The 5,267-nt window shown below is 37.0% G+C and overlaps 1 pseudogene; it reads left to right on the top strand.

The window, feature by feature from the left end:
* Nucleotides 1–254: 254 nt before the first annotated feature.
* On the top strand, nucleotides 255–629 carry LOC103585670 (annotated as a pseudogene).
* The last annotated feature ends 4,638 nt before the right edge of the window (nucleotides 630–5,267 follow it).

Below are 5,267 nucleotides of genomic sequence, written 5' to 3' on the forward strand. Positions count from 1 at the left end.
TCCATTATCTTATCTGGGATTAAGATAATGGTAACTTCATCATATCCCAGGCGACACGACTGTGCTTAACTTCATCATATCCCAGGCAACACGACTGTGCTCCACCCAACGTGACTGTGTGTGGGGGACCTGGCTCAGCTACCAAGATGGCAAAAGAGTTGGACCAGGCTGTGGTAACTTCATCATATCCCAGGCGACACGACTGTGCTCCACCCAACATGACTGTGTGTGGGGGACCTGGCTCAGCTACCAAGATGGCAAAAGAGTTGGACCAGGCTGTGAAGTACTACACACTGGAAGAGATTCAGATGTACAATCACAGTGAAAGTGCTTGGCTGATCCTACACCACAAGTTGTATGATTTGGCCAAATTTCTGGAAGAGCACCCTAGTTGGGGAGGAGTCTTAAGGGAACAAGCTGGAAGTGATGCTACTGAAAAATTTGAAGTTGTTAGGCATTCTACAGACACTTGAGAATTGTCCAAAACTTGTATCATTGGGGAGCTTCATCCAGGTGACAAATCGAAGTTAATCAAGCCTCCAGAAAATCTTATTACTACTCTTGATTCTAATTCCAGTTGGTGGGCCAATTGGATGATTCCAGCCATCTGAGCACTGAGCCTCTACTAGCCCAAGACTGAATACCTCCTCAGCAGCCAATGACAGCTTTGGATAAAGAAAAAAAGAAGACAGTATTAACTACTTTGACAGAAACCTTCTGAAAAATAATCTTAGTATGTCTGATCCCCTTTCCTCCTATATGAGTAACAAAATGAAAAGAACTATTTTCTTCTTTCTACTCTTGAATTTTTTGTGTCTTTTTATTCATTAACTTTATTTTGATGTTTCTTCACTATGTAAATTACTTATTGTAAGCATGATCTTTTAAAAAATATACCTAGCTATTAAAATTTAAAAGAAAGGGGGTGGGGAACTTCATCAATCTACCAAATAAAGAATAATTTCATCTCAAACAAAGTTTTTTACATTACTCAGAACTTCAGATATTCATGATAAATTCAAAAACTTCTAGAGAAAATGTTTCATTTTAAATATTCCTGCATTTATTTTATGTGAAACACTGAATAGACTCAATAGAGATGCTAAAGATATAAAAATTCAGAAAAGATTAGGCATTATTACCTACTGATTCCATAAAGAACACATCAAATAAAATTACCCTAGTAGGAACATGTTGCAAAATATTCTAAAGCTACATTGCAATTCTAAAATTAATAATTGGACCTCCATAGCAATGGTAATAAGGAATAATGAATGTGCTAAATTCTGTGCAAAAGCTTTTGCAAGCCATAATAAAACTGCTTGAGCTATAAATAATTGTGTTAGAAAAGGAAAGTAAATGATAAGGAAAAGAAAGGCCTAGCATAATTCAAATGGAAAGGAGAGTTGATTAACATGATAATATTCTCCTGAAAGAGTAGAATCCATTTTGTACAACTTAGCCAGATCTATGCTTCCTTAGAAACTGACCTCATTAAGAACCACATAACTTAAATGAGAGAAATTCTCTGGCCTCTATGGTTCATTCCTGAGTTATCCCATGACTTCCAGCCCCCTCTCCAGGCCCTACATTAAAAGTTCTTGGCATATATCTGTCGTTTGGTCAAAGATTCTCAAAAATGCTGCCAAGGGCAGAAGGGGAATAATTTGTTAACCCCAATCACTGGCAGAATTGAGAAGTCAGTAAAATCCATTTTGATTTCCCCAAAGTACTCATTTCTGCATTATTTACCCTTTCCTACAGGCACTTGGGGCTCTTATGCTCTTTCTTTCAGAGGAAATAAATATCTGGTCCCAGAAAATGATCTAATATTATGGATTTATAGCCATATCTGCTTTAATAATATTTCAGATATCAGCAAGTAAAAGAGAGGTTATATATTTTAAGTATTCAGAAAAATTTTACCTGGGTAACCCATAGAAATAACACCAAAGTTGGCCACCACTGATTGCTTCAAACTGTGCTCCATTCCTCTACGTATAAGATAGATAGGCTTATTATTGGATAGAAACCCTACATTTATTCATTTACTTGTCAAACATTTTTTGAATGATTAGTATGAGTCAGACTCTATGCTAGGCCCTTAAGCTATAACTGAATTGATATTTGTGCCATACATAACCTATCCATGGAATTGGCACATTTCAAATACTTGAATATTTTTTGCCTTGTCTCATCCCCCAAAGAACTAAAGGTTCTTAGAATGTACTCAAGCCTCAGGAATGCAGAAAAGAGAACATACACAGGGGACAAAAACCTAGAGATAGGGTTGTAGGTGCTATGGTCCAAATGTTCGTGTCTCCCTCTCCCCCTAAAATTTATATGTTGAAATCCTAAACCCTAAGGTGATGCTATCATGAGGTGAGGCCTTTGGGGAAGTGATTAGATGATGAAGTAGAGCCTTTGTGATTGGGATTGGTGCTCTTATAAGAGTGCAGAGAGCTAGCTAGTCTTTTCTACTATGTAAGGACACAGCAGGAAGGTGCCCTCTATGTACCAGGAAATGGGCCCTCACCAGACATCAAATCTGCCAGCATCTTGATCTTGGACTTTCCAACCCCCAGAACTGTGAGTCATAAATTTCTGTTGTTTATAAGCCATCCAGTTTATGGCATTGTGTTATAGTAGCCTGAATGGACTAAGACATTAGGTTATTGGGGTAGGAGGTGTGGTGGTGTGGGGGTGGTGGCAAGAACCTCAGATTGTCCAGAAGAGGAGGCAGTGCAGGTCAGAGCTGAAAGTCACAGGCTAATTATACAGTGTGAGAGAGTCTAAGGAAGTACTATGAGGCCTGAATTTCTGGTTGATGATTGGGAATCACAGGGTTGCTGAACTAACATAGGCAGAGCTTAAAGTGTAGAGCTAAGATTATATAATTGCACAGATCTAATCTGACAGTAGACTTTTCTGATACAGAGAAACATGATTGACACTGAACAAGCCTAGAGTAATCCTTCAATATGATGATTCTGGAGAAAATGGCCAACAGCTTTTGGATAGACAGAATGGCTGGTTAGTTATTTCAGTTGGTTGGAGCGTGGTTCTGATAATACCAGGGTCCAGTATTTGATCCCTGTACTATCCAGCTGCCAAAAACAAAAAATTGTACAAACAAAATCTTATTATAGTTGTCAATATATTAAATATATTTTTAAAATGAATCAGATTTCCTGAAGCACAAGTGAACTCCTTGGATCCCCACCTATTTCTCTCTCTCACTCCCCCTCCCTCCCTTTTTCCCTCCCCCCCTCCTCTTTTTCTCTCACCATTCAGAGTGATCTCGTAGAAGCAATACAGAAATTCTTAGTCTCTGTCCATAGAGAAAGGTATGAAAATACACAAAACTAGATGATCTCTAAAGTACCTTCTCTAATTTGACATGAAAAGGTATAACTGAAGAGAGATGCACTTAAGAGAGGTGATGCTCATACTCACTTCTAGAGTGTAGACCTGGGGTAATAGCAGACCTTTTTCCTCTGAGATAGTGTTCAACCCTCAACCCCATTTCAATTATTGATGGCAAATCACTGGATATTCATTATTTCCTACTGACAAATTTACTTTGTTCAAATGTAGGCTGTCTTAGGTTTACTCTTAAAACCTTGGATCCTAAAATTACCTTGAACTTCCAGGCTCTGAAGAGATGTACATCCTGATAAAGAGAAAGCAACACTTCTGGTGGTAAGGAGAGCATATTAGGGAGTCTCCAGGACAGGTCTTTTTCAGGGCAAGGAGAAGGCAAGAATGAGAAGGAAGGAGGGAAGTAAAAACAAATTAAGATTCTTCATAGTTTGACCAAGGGTTGGCCATGTCTGTATATCCACTTCATTTGTACAGACCATCACAGAAGACCACTCTGCCTATTGCAGAAAATTTTTAAGATTCATTAGGCAACTACATCAAACAAGTACACTGTGCTTTTTACGGGATTTACAAATTACATCTGAGGGAAAAAATGGGAACATATATCCCTTTGAATTTATCATCTATTTCCTATCTCTTCCCTTAGCATCAGCACTTTATTTTCTGAATAATTTTCTTTATTCCCTTTCTGTGCTTGTATATCAGTTTAGAGGATACTGGCATGACTTTCCATACTAGCAGGGTCATTACCAGTTCCTGATCATTCTTGTTTTGTTGTTTGTATTTTATCCATGTCCCACAGAAAGAATATAACATCTAAATCATTCATTAGTTTTGGTAGCAAACTAAACTTTTACTTTTTATGTGATTTTTCTGAGTTGTTTAGACTCTGACCGAATTTATTCATCAAGATGAATAGAGCATGGTAGGGGAGGTTTTTTGCTAATAGCTAATAAAGCTAAATTTTATTTATGTATAATGATCTCAGAGCCAGGGTTGATCTTAAGATTAAGATTATATTATTTGTCCTAGGTTTTAAACAGGGAACATTGGTAGTTAACTTACCAGGAAACAAAACAAATTGCTGGTAAACATCACCCTGATTTTGGACATTTACTGGCTGGTACATCTTGTTTGTTGAACTGAGGGACCACTTAACTCTAATGGCTGTTTTCAAGGTTAAATTTGTTTTAAACCTTCAGCCATGGAAATGCTGGAAGTAAATACTTACAGAATAGTGGGCTTCTAATTTGAACACAGTGAGAAATGAGGTGCCCATTTTACTTTGTACACAAGGGAACCACAATGTTTAAACCAGTCTGAAGATTACCTGAGTTACTGCAATTGGGCAACAAGTTTAGAGAATCTTCGTCACTATTTGACTAAACCTAAATAAGCAATAGATTGTAATATGGATAGTCTTCAATAATCTTACATTAGCGTAGCTTGTTTAATAATCAATTCAATAATAACGAGTATTCCAGTTACGATGTTAAGATACCCACCCGACTCTCAGAATTATTTCTACCCATTGGGAGACTGGAAATGGCAGCATTTAAACATAATAAACAAATTTACTTGGGTTGGAGAGGATATTTTAGTGTAATATTTTAAATAAAGCTATTTTTATCTTCAAAGCAAAAGCCAAATGTATAAGGAAGTTTTAAAGGGTACTGAGGTCTTGAGATATGCTCTAATATTGAAATGTTTCGGGTGCTATTTTGTAATTCACTTTTTAACAGTGTTATTCAGATATAACTCACATGCAATACTATTAATCCACTTAAAATGTACAATTCAATGTATTTTAGTATGTACACAGGGTCATGCAAACTGTAGCAATGTAAATTTAGAACATTCTGTCTCCTGCAAAGGAAACACAA

This window comes from Galeopterus variegatus, unplaced genomic scaffold (assembly GCF_000696425.1).
Source record: "Galeopterus variegatus unplaced genomic scaffold, G_variegatus-3.0.2 Scaffold263, whole genome shotgun sequence".
Classification (NCBI taxonomy): Eukaryota; Metazoa; Chordata; class Mammalia; order Dermoptera; family Cynocephalidae; genus Galeopterus; species Galeopterus variegatus.